The sequence below is a fragment of the Sminthopsis crassicaudata genome, chromosome 2, assembly GCF_048593235.1.
Source record: "Sminthopsis crassicaudata isolate SCR6 chromosome 2, ASM4859323v1, whole genome shotgun sequence".
Classification (NCBI taxonomy): Eukaryota; Metazoa; Chordata; class Mammalia; order Dasyuromorphia; family Dasyuridae; genus Sminthopsis; species Sminthopsis crassicaudata.
The window spans coordinates 435,734,689-435,746,814 of record NC_133618.1 but is presented as its reverse complement, the minus strand read 5'-3'; the positions used below and the strand labels follow the sequence as shown (position 1 = coordinate 435,746,814).

Genomic DNA, 12,126 nt, shown 5'->3' with positions numbered 1-12,126 from the left:
AAGAATCAGACTTTCAATATGAACCAACAATTTTCAGAAGAAGAAATTAAAGCCATTTCTAATCATATGAAAAAAATGCTTTAAATTGCTATTGATTAGAGAAATGCAAATTAAGACAACTCTGAGATATCATTTCACACTTCTCAGATTGGCTCAGATGATAGGAAAAAAATAATGATGAATGTTGAAGGGGATGTGAGAAAGCTGGGACACTAATGCATTGTTGGTGGAGTTGTGAAATGATCCAACCATTCTGGAGAGCAATTTGGAACTATGCCCAAAGGGCTATCAAACTGTGCACTGTGCATGTCTTTTGATCCAGCAATGCCACTACTGGGACTATATCCCCAAAAAATCATAGAAGAGAGAAAAGGACCCATATGTGCAAAATTGTTTATAGTAGCTCTTTTGTAGTAGAAAGGAACTGAAAATTGAGTGAATGCCCATTGGTTGGGGAATGTCTGAACAAATTATGGCATATGAAGATAATGGAATACTATTGTTCTATAAGAAATGATGAGCCCTAAATGATGAATCAAGAGGACATTGTACACAGTAAAAACAAGATTATGTGATGATCAACAGTGATGGACTTGGCTCTTTTCAACAATGAGGTGATCCAAAGCAAATCCATCCAAGTCTTTCGATGGAAAATGCTAATCATATTCAGAGAGAGAACTATGGTGACGTAATGTGTATCAAAGCATAGTATTTCCGTATTTGTTGTTGTTGTTTGCTTGATTTTTTTCTTTCTCGTGTTTTTTTCCTTTTGTCTGATTTTTCTTGCACAGCATGATGAATGTAGAAATTTGTTTAGAATAATTTCATATATTTAACCTATATCAGATTGTTTTCTGTCTTGGGGAGGAAGGAGAGAGAGAGGGAGAAAAATTGGAACACAAGGTTTTGCAAATATGGATGTTGAAAATTATCTTTGCTTGTATTTGGAATAATAAAATATTATTATAAAAAAGAGAATGAGACTTTTAATGTATATCCAGCTTTGTAAATTGTACAAAAGATTGGTTCATTCTGTAGATGTTTATTGAACACCTACATGGAGCCGTATGAGAGGAGACAGAGTTGAAGAAAAGGAGATACTCAAACACCAATTTATTCTTTTCAGCTTACATTTAGTGAGCACCTTTGATGGGAAGGACCCTGTGTCTTCTGCCGAAGAGGGAGGCAGAGGTTATGGATAGTTAAGGCAAGAGCAATAATAGGGATTCCATTCTTTCCAAGCTTCAAGAGTTGTTAAGCTGAAGTTCTCAGCTTTGAACTGGCAAAGTTAGCTCCATCTGTATAACTCACAGCAGACCTGACATCTTACCTTTGGGACTGATGGCTTTATAGTATTGAAATCAGATTTACAGAAAAAAGGGGGGAGGAAAAGAGTAAGAAGGAGAGAGGCAGGAAGAAAATAAAGGTGTGAAATGGTGCCTTTGTCTAAAAGTTTGTAGGCTCTCTGACAACAGTATGTGTTACATAGATCTTTGTATCATTGTTGCCCAGTACAATGCCTTGCAAATAGCAAAGACTTAATAAATGTTTGTTGAATGGATGGATGAATGAATGGACAGATGATAAGCAAGGATACTCATTGTTTAAAAAATCAGATTAAGTACCAGATAAGGAGATATCAAAGCTGAGCAGGGGAATTGCTGGAACAGTAGGTGGTTGTTAGTGTATGGGAGACTGGTCTCCTTTGCATTCAGAGGAACTCCTCTGTCCATGCTATAATTTTTATATATTTCTTAGCACAACTTTCTTTCTTGATATTTTGCACAGATCAATGTGCCATTATTTCAAGAGAAGGAGAGATGAGTTTGAGGATCAGAACAACTCATCCTACCTATCAGAATTGTGTTGTAAATCTTAAAGCCTCATATAAATGTCAGCTATTTTTATTTAGTAACTCAAAAAAACCCTGTGACTTTATTAATGTTGTCATTCCTGCCACAGAAGCTGATGCCAATTTTCTTTACTGCAAGATGCATAAAACAATTGACCACTCAGTGGCTAACTCTTTGGTAATGAGCTTCAGCTCATCTGAACTTGATTGATCCTTGGACAATAGACATAACACCTATTTCCTGGCAAGAACTCAAAGTCCTTCTTTCTTGGAAAGATCAGCTAGAGTTTTACCCTTTGGATATTTGTTGGAGAACCCGGGATAACCTTCATAACCTCCATGCCACAAGGAGGCATCAGACTACTTTAGGATTATGCTTCAACAGAATCTCTGTAGTAAAGGACCTGATCACTGTATACTTGATTTTGTGAACCTATTTCTTCTCTTACATACTCCTCCTTTGTCCTCTTTTGATTCATATCCTAAAGCATGATGCTTTTTCCTGTAGCCTGTACTTAAATATAATTATTTTAAATTTTTTTATTTAGTTAGAATGTATAATTTCATTAGTATAAAGAAATTCTTTGTAATTTATTGTCTTAGAAAATTACCTAAGGGACTAAAATTTTAAGTAATTTGCCCAGTATCATATAGAGCCAATTTATCAGTCAAATCTGAACTCAGATCTTTCAAATAATCAAAGAGACAGTCAATAAACATCTATCAAAGACCTACTCTATATCAGGAAGTGTGCTAGGTGCTGGAGATACAAAGAAAGGCAAAGTCAGTCCCTGTTCTCAAGGAGCTTACAGTCTAATGAGAGAAACAACAAACAAATATATACAAACAAGATATATACAAGCTAAAAAGGAAATAATTGAGAGGAAAGGCACTAGAATTAAGAAGAGGTAGGGAAGGTAGGGAAAGCCCCTAGGTAGAAATGAGAAGAGCAAGCATTCCAGGCATTGCAGAAAGGCAGAGAAAATGTTGGAGCTGAGAGAGGGAGTATTTTGTTTGTAGAATTTCTAGGAGGCTGGTGTCATTGCATGGAAGAACACATGGCAGGAAGTAAGCTGTAAGAAGAATGGAAAAGGAGAGGGTGGGTTATGAATGGCTTTGAATGCTTGTCAGAAAATTTTGTATTTAACTCTAGGCCAATAGGAGTCACTAGAGTTTATTGGAGGGAATTCGAGGTTGTGGATGGCATGGTCAAACTTGTGACTTAGGAAACTCACTTTTGTGACAGAATAGGGGATTAGAGTGGGGAGTGAAGCAGGCAGACCCACTAGCAGCCTATTATAATAATCAACTGTGAGGTAATGAGGATCTTACTAAAAAATGGCTTTATGAAGAGAGAAGAAGGCTTATTTGACAGACAGTGCAAAGGTGAAATTTACAGGTCTTGACACTACATTAAATGGAGGATGGAGTCAAAGAGAGGAATTGAAGTCAATATCTGAGTGGCAAGCGTCAGAAACTAGGAGGATGGTATTGTCCTCTAGTAATGGGGAGGATAGGAAGGGGAAGCATTTACAATAAAGAGAATGAGTTCAGTTTTAGGTATATTGAGTTTAAAATGTCCACTAGTTACCCATTTTGAGTTATCTGAAAGGCAATTGGAGATATGCTTCAACAGAGAGTTTAAAACAGGATAGGTAGATTATTTTTAGTCATAATTTTTAAACAATATTTTATTTTTCCTAATAGTACTTACAATAACTTAACTTTCACTGATTTCTTTCTAAAGTTTTGAGTTCAAAATTCCATCCCTCCCTTTCTTCCCTGCCCCTCGAGATGGTAAGCAATCTGATATAGGTCATACATGAGCAATCATGTAAAATATTTTCCATATTAGTCATTTTATGCAAGAAGACTCAAAAAGAAAGAAAATGGTATGTTTTAATCTGTATTTAGACAATATTAGTTCTTTTTCTGGAGGCAAAAAACACCTCCTTCCCCCATTTAGCTTGCTTCTTTATTAAATCTCAAATGCATGACATAAATCCCTGTCCAGCTAGTAAGTACATTACTGGTAAACAACTGGCAGAAAGTGAGCATTCTTTTCATATGTATTATACCTGTGGTAATCCTTATCATCACTTAGAATTTACTTTCTTCACTCATGTGAAAATAATAAAGTCTACATCCAGGAGAATATAGATTTGAGATTTCTGAAGCACATTTGATCAATAGAGATGTTTTTATATTGAATCTAGCAGAACATGTCTAGATGACCTCTTGTCAAGGATATTCTCAAGGGGATCTATAGATTGAGATTGTCTGGGATAATTGTATTACTGAGAATAGTTAAGCCATTCACAATTCTGCATTGTACAACATTGCTGCTACAATTTACAATGTTCTGGTTCTGCTCACTTCAATTTGTATCCATTCATGTAAATGTTTCTAGTTTTTTCTGTAATCACAGAATAGACAGATAAGAAAATTGTCAACATAAAGCAAAAAAGAATTAACATTCTTGGTCTTTAATAGCTGTTCTCTTATTCCTTCTTATCTTGGGATTCTAGTGATGTTTTGGTGAGGACTGTTAATAATAACTTTGCAGTTGAGAGCACCACCAATGCTATTTAGTGTAACATAGGATATGAAACAGCTATTCAATTCTAGGAAGTTAATGTAGGAGTGGCAGAGACCTCTCTTGTATCTGTAGTCAGCATGGAAATGAGCAAGAGCATATTTTCCAAATAGCTTCATCTGATAGTGTGGAACAGTGATAGGTGCTTGTTTCACCCTGGATTATTTTGAGGGATAATATGTCCCTAGAGAGGTTGGGCAATACTTCTGTTCACTTTGTTATGTAGCCCAGACTGAATTCCAATTATGGTGTCATCATGAACTTCTTCTGGTAAATTGGCCTCCAACCCCAAGGAATGTACCAAACATATCCACGATGGATTGAGAAGAGAAAACGGTACACTGATGCTTTCCAAAAGGTAAAGTCCTAGTTGCCTTCTGTACTTAATTAAGCCTTATCTGGATTAGAACCTCTTTCACTGATACCTTTTTAAATTCAATTTTTACAACATTTTCAGTTTTGAAATTTCTCCCTTCCACCTCCCTCTTCCCCATTCACTAAGAAGGCAAGAACAACATCATTCATTACAAATATTTATAGTCAAGACAAAGAAATTCCCATTGAGATATGTCAAAGGATAAGGAAAGAGGAAGGGATACTTCAATTTTCACTCTGCGATCATCAGTTCTCTTTCTGGAGGTGAATAATATTTTGAGTCACCTGGAATCATTTTTGGTCAATATGTTGATGAGAGTTATATCTTTCAAAGTTCATTATCTTCATAATATTGTTGTTATTGTGTAAATTGTTCTCCTACTTCTGTGCACTTCACTCTGCATTAGCTCATACAAATCTCAAAATTTGCTGAGACCATCAGCTTTATTGTTTCCTATAGCACTGCATAATTCTATCACATTCATATACTGTAACTTGTTCAGCTCTTCCCCATTTTATGATGATCTTTTCAGTTTCTAACTCTGCCACTCCAAAAAGAGTGTCTATAAACTTTTGTAAAACATATGGGTCTTTTCTGATATCTTTAGGAATATAAACTTAGTTGTGGAATCATTGAGTTAAAGGGTATGCACAGTTTCATCGGTTTGGGTGCATAGTTCCAAATTGTTTTCCAGTGTTCAAACCATTGACAGCTCCATCAACAAGGCATAAATGTTCCTATTTTCCCTCAGCCTCTTCAGGAGTAATCATTTCATTTGTTTGTCACCTTAGCCAGTACCTCAGTGTAATTTAGTGTTTTATCTACCAGCAATAGAAATTTCTTTGCTTTTTTTTTAATCCTTTAATTAAATGCTATCTATATAAAATGGTAATGACACCCTCTCTTCCCCTCAAATTGATGGTAAAGCAGCTTCGTTTGCTCCCTTCTAGATTCACTAAAAGTTCAGCATAGTAGAAACACACTTTAGGAAGAACATTGACAAGCTGTAAGATGTCCTATGGAGCCAAATGGGATGGTGTGAGCCCATCATTATCATCATTAGCAACATAATTTTCTTCATCATCACCACAGACATTTATAGAATGCTTTAAAGTTTTCAAAGCACTTGACTTCTCTCATTTAAATATCATGATAGGCTTCTCAAGCAGGTGTTACAGGCATTGTTATCCCCACTTTAAGAGTCAGAGTTAGCTAATTGGCCTGCACCTTATCACAGAGCTTGTAAGCATCAGAATAGCCTTTGAATACAGGTGTAGTCCACCCCTAAGCCTTATACTATAGTCATTACAAAAGGATTGTGTCTCATAACATATGAAGACAGAATGTGGATTGAAGAACAAAAGACATGGAGGATGTGATGATTTTCTTCAAGTTTCTGAAGGGATAGAACTGAAAGCCATTAGTGGAGGTTGCTAGAAGAAAGGAAAAGCTTCTTAACAATTAGAGCTGGTCACAAATGGAATGAGCCATCTCAGTAGGTATTGAGTTTAGCCTTACTGGAGTTCTTCAAGCCAACTTTGTATAACCATAGACTTTATAAGAATCCCCCTTGTAAAGGCATAATTTGGATTGGATGGTTCCTGTGGTCCCAACTCTAGGATTTTGTGGTTCAATAGGGACATCTTAGAGGAATCTCTGGCACTATGAAAGACATTATCTGTGCCTTCTTACCCCTGCACATCCCAATCACTCTCTTCTTACTAGACTGACAAGTGAGGATAGACAGCTACATTCTAACCAAAGTTAACATCTGGAATAAGCTTCTTGTGACTTTTAAGTATTCTTCCTTTTCCTTGCTTTTATGATTGCCCATGGGTAGCCTCAGAGTAGGAAAATGCCTGGTACTCTCATTAATGCTTTCAGCTTTAGTTGGCTTTCCAATTCCCTATGTCTCTGATCATTCTAGCAAAATCTATATATTAGGAAGATTTTTGTGGGAGAAGGGAAACTTCCTGAGGAGCTGGATCATTATAATTCTGTCACCTAAAGGAATGCATATTTCTACAGCTCTCTTGGCTCCAAAATAGAAAAAAAATGTGGGTGAGAAAGAGTTAGGGAAGCTCCACTCCTGTGAGGGACTGGATTCTGAACAGACACACTCTCAGGACTTGGGTTGGTCAATGTCTTACTTACAAAGATTTCATGGCCTCATCAGGTATGTAGCCCTAAAGTAATATCTTGGGTACCATCCAAGCTATCTTGTCCTTCTTGAAAACTGGTAGCAAGGTATTCGGTCTCCCTCTCCCTCCATCTCCCCCTTACCTAACATATAAGTGATGACATCTTTATGGCCCCGATGCCTTTTCTCAATGGGAGGCCTTTCTGTACCTACTTGACGTTTCTGACTAAATCCAGAAAGCATAACTTCCTTTGTTTTACTGTAATACTGATGGTCTTGAGTTTTGGCTTTAGTTACATAAATAGACCAACATAAAGATGCTTGATTCAGCAGTTTAGCAGCTGTCGACTTCATTTGTTTAAAAAAGAAAGGAGGAAAAATTTAAAAGTGAAGTTTGGGGTACAAAATGGTAATTATTGTTTGAACAAGACACTTTTATACGTACTGTACCAGGCCTGATCATTTTATGGGCAAACTTGAGTTATGGACTATATATTTTTATGTCTGCAAACTAACAAAGAAACTGTACATACATAAAATATACTAAAAACAATAATAATCAAAGGCTAATTATTACATATGGTTTCTATTTCCTCCCCTAATTTTCTTTTCTTTTTTCCTCTTGGGAGAAAGTTCCTCCCTACTCCTCATCTTCCTATGTATACTTTCCCCAAGACTTTTGGATCAAAGAATTGGTTGGACTAGATGATCTCCTTCTAGCTCTGAGGTTTTTTGCTTCTTGGATTATTCAGCACTAGCCATGGGCATCAGCAGCACTGGAATGGACTGATGTATCTTGTTTCAGAGTCCTTGACAAAGGGAGCATCTGACACAACCATTGCCACTATTTTCACTTATTGCAAGGTCTTTTTTCTTGAGGAACAATCCCTTGTTTCTTTATGGTTCCAACTATAATATATCAGCATTCATTTGTAATCAAGTCCTGAACTTGTCTGGGGAGTTGACCCAAATTAGAATAAAATCACTGTTATTTTTCTCCCTGGGATCACTGCTAGAATCTGTCCAAGATATATTAGTAACAAAATGGAGTGTTTGCCCTTCAGTGTGATGTAGTCTAATCATGCGTCTGATAGTTTGATCTTAGAAGTAGGACTGAACAGAAGGGGAAACTCAGAATTTGGGGACAAAGCTCACTGACCCGGTCATTGGATGTAATTCATGTTCTTTGAGAAAAGAAACCACTTTGCAAATATCAGTGCCCCTAACTCTTCTCCCTTCTTCACTTCCACCCCTTCCCTCTTCCTCTCTTTCTTTCTTTTTTTCCCTTTCCCCTCTCTCTCCCTCCTTTTCCTTCTCTTTCCCTTTTTCTTGTTCTTCTTTTCCCCCTCTCTTTATTTCTATTCCTCCCTCCTCCTTCCCCTTTCTCCTTCCCCCTTTGCTCTTCTTCCATTCCCTCTTCCCTTTCCTTCTCACTCTACCAACCCCCCTTCTCTCCTCTTAAATCTTTGTTTCCAAATATTACTCAACATTCTTGGTACCTGCTGAAAATGGTAAGAAAAGCATAGAGTACTAGATGAAAACAAAAGGGCACTTCAAAGAAAATTCAATTTAACAATTGTTCATTCAACTCCTGAGAATGGATCACAATTATGAGGAGGTAGATTTGGGCCCATTATAAGGAAGAACTCACTAACAATTCATGGGGTCCAAAAATAGAACTCATTCATCAAATATCGTGTGAGTACATTGTGCATGCTTTTTTATGTGCTAGGTTTGAGGGGATCTATAAAGAGAAATAAAACATGTTCCCACGCTCACAAAGTTTATTATTTTGTGGGATGGTAAGATATTTACAAATAAATATAATGCCAATTAGGATAGAATTAATGTTTGTGAAAATTGTAGTATAGGGCAAAGAACATTGGATTAAGAGTTAGACGAACTGGGTTTAAATCTCCCCCACTATTTGTGTGACCTTTGATTTATTTCCATTGTCTCAATTAGAAAATTAATGGATTGGATTCAGTGTTTCCTACAGTTACTTTCAGCTCTACATCCTAAATTTAGATTTGGCTCAAATAAAATTAATTGGCCAGGAGAAGGTTTCATAATGGGGTAGTGTTTGAAGGCCCCTTGAAAAACAGATAGGCAGTGCTTCATCTTATAAAATAAGCTATCTTATCCCCAGAGACATTGTAGGGCATGCTAGATGATCCCTTGCTGAGAAACAAATCCATACTTTCAGTAGAGTTGACAAAGGTCCTTTTTACTGTCTAAGATTCTATAATCCAGTTTGGCTATGAAAGGAAAAAAGAAGGATAAGACAGTAAGAAGAGGAAAGCAACTCAATCAAAAATGTTTTCAAGATGAGATATCCATATGGGGAAAGGAGCCAGTGGAGATATGTTTGAGAGACAGATGTCTGTGGGAGGGATGGTCCAAAAAGAAAGGGGACAGCTTAGATCATAATAGAAAATTGTTTTTCCCCCATTGGCCATTCTTCTTTATTTTTTAAAAATTTCTCTTGATGTCTTCTGTTTTTATGTCAGTCATTTCCCAACAGGCCTGTACCCCTTTATCCTTGTAACAAAGAAGAGTTAAGCAAAACCAACTGGCACAGGAACTACATTGGTCCAAATATTCAACATTCTCCACCAATAGTTCCACCTATCTCCTCAGCAAAAGGAGAGAGGTACATTTCCTCATTCATTTTCTGGGATGAAAATTAGCTATTATATTAGTACAATATTCAGCTTTCTTTTTATCATTATGTTCATTTAAAGATCATAATTGCATTATATGTTGTTTTCCATAATAAAGCCCTCTTAATAAATGTGTTGAATGAATAAATGGTCTAATTTAGGCTTTTTATTTTTTGAATAAAATATGATTGGACTTTCTCTTAATAATTCTGAATTCAGGAGGCCTTGTCATCTTTCATGATGCCTATGACTATGATGTCTTTGAAGAATAGTTTGCATGATTATAGGAAATCCAATCATTTTTCCTGGCTCTGAGTTTAGAGAGGACCACCTTGTTGCCCATGGCTGTCACTGGATTGTTGCAACGAGATGTCAGCCTTAGGTATCCAATGTTCTTCTGGATAGGGTGTTTGCTAGACAACAACAGAGAAACCAGTGGGCCAGATTCTATTCCTACCCTGGAAAACAATAAAAGGATTGTCTGTCCATTGTTCTATGAGCAGCAACATTTTGTAATCATTTATATCTCGAAGTGATATTATATGGAGAATAGGCATGAGAGGGCAATGAAGAAGGCTCAGATGATTATAATAACTGGCATTTAGCACTTCAGAGTTTGCAAAGTGCTTTATAATATACTATCATTTGAACCTTGCAACTCTGAGAGGTAGGCACTATCATGCATTGATATCCCCAATTTAGAAATGAAAAATCCACAACTCAGAGGGGTTAAGTAAGTTGGTAAAACAGCTAATGAGTGAAAGAGGTGAGAATTGGACCCAGATCTTCCTGACAAGTCTAGTTATACATCCATGATATAATAACATTAATCCTTTGGAAAACAACTAAACTAAGTAGAGGCTAATTGTATACATGGTTTTGCCAGAGTATTCAGGTTAAGGTTAAATTAGTATTTTATTTTTTCCCCAATTACATGTAAAAACAATTTTAACATTCTTTTTTTTTTAAGATTTTGAGATCCAAATTCTCTCCCTCTCTTCCCTTTCCTCCTCATTGAGAAGGCAAGCCATTTGACATGCAAAACACATTTCCAAATAACTTATGGCGTAAAAGAAAACAGACCAAAAAAGAAAAATAAAGAAAGTAAAAAAAAAAAAAAAAAAAGAATCTTGGATTGGCATTCAAGCTCCACCACTTTTTTTTTTCTGAAGATGGATTGTACCATCATAAATCCTTCAGAATTGTCTTGGATTATTGTATTGCTGAGCATAGCTAAGTTATTCATAGTAGATCATCACATAATATTGCTGTTACAGGGCAAGAGCAATATATTCTCCTGGTTCTGCTTATTTCACTTTGCATCAGTTCATATAAGACTTTACAGGTTTTTCTGAGAGTATTCTATTCATCATTTCTTATATATAGCATAATAATGTTCTATCACAATTCTATCACAACATTTATTCCCTAAGTGATAAATATCCCCTCAATTTCCAATTCTTTGCCATCACTAAAAGAGCCACTATAAATATTTTTGTATATAGGTACTTTTCCTTTTTGTTTTTTATCTCTCTGGGATAAAGAATTAATAATGGTATTGCTTAGTTAAAGGGTTTTATAGCCCTTTGGGCATCGTTCCAAATTGCTTTCCAGAATGGTTAAATTAGTATACAACTTCATCAACAGTGCATTAGTGTTTTAATTTTTCCACATCCCCTCCAACACTTGTCATTTTCCTTTTCTGTCATATTAACCAATGTGATGTGGGTGGTAGCACAGAATTACTTTAATTTGTGTTTCTATAATCAATAGTGATTTAGAGCATTTTAAAAGTATTGAGTATAGCTTTGATCACTTTGTCTGAAAACTGCCTGTTCATATCCTTTGACCATTTATCAACTGAAGAATGGCTCTTATTTCCATAAATTTGACTCGGTTTTCTATATATTTTAGAAATGAGGCCTTTGTCATAGAAACTTGCTGTAAATTATTTTTCACAGTAATGCTTACTAACTGTATATTTATTTTCCTCTTTTCTGTTTCCCTCATTTATCCCATTCTCTCTTTTTACCCTGTTCATTCTCAAAAGTGTTTTGCTCCTGACTTTTACCTCCCCCAACCTACCCTCCCTTCTATCAGTCCCCCTTCTTTTTTTCTTTCTCCTCCTACTTTTCCATAGGAGGAGATAGATTTCTGCACCCAACTGAGTGTGTATTTTATTCCCTCTTTGAGCCAATTCTAATGAGACTAAGGTTCATGCATTCCCCTCTCCTTCCCCCATCTTTCCCTCCACTGTAAAATCTCTTTTGGGCTTCTTTTATGTCAGATAATTTACAGGGTAAGAATTCTTAACCTCAGGGATAGATTTCAGGGGATATATGAACTTGGAGAAGGAAAAAAATTACATCTTAATTTTCCCTAACTTCTTACTGAAATTTAGCATCTTTCAATGATTAAAAACCATTTTCCAGAGAGTCCATAGACTTCTCCAGATTGCCAAAGGGATCTCTCTGTGCCTCTCTGTCTGTCTTTCTCTGT

General features: G+C 36.2%; 1 protein-coding gene across 1 annotated transcript in view; it reads left to right on the top strand.

Annotated features, from left to right (window-relative positions):
- The window catches only part of COL23A1 (collagen type XXIII alpha 1 chain), a 471,275-nt gene that overhangs the window by 99,591 nt on the left and 359,558 nt on the right, over window positions 1-12,126 (top strand). The window lies entirely within an intron of this gene.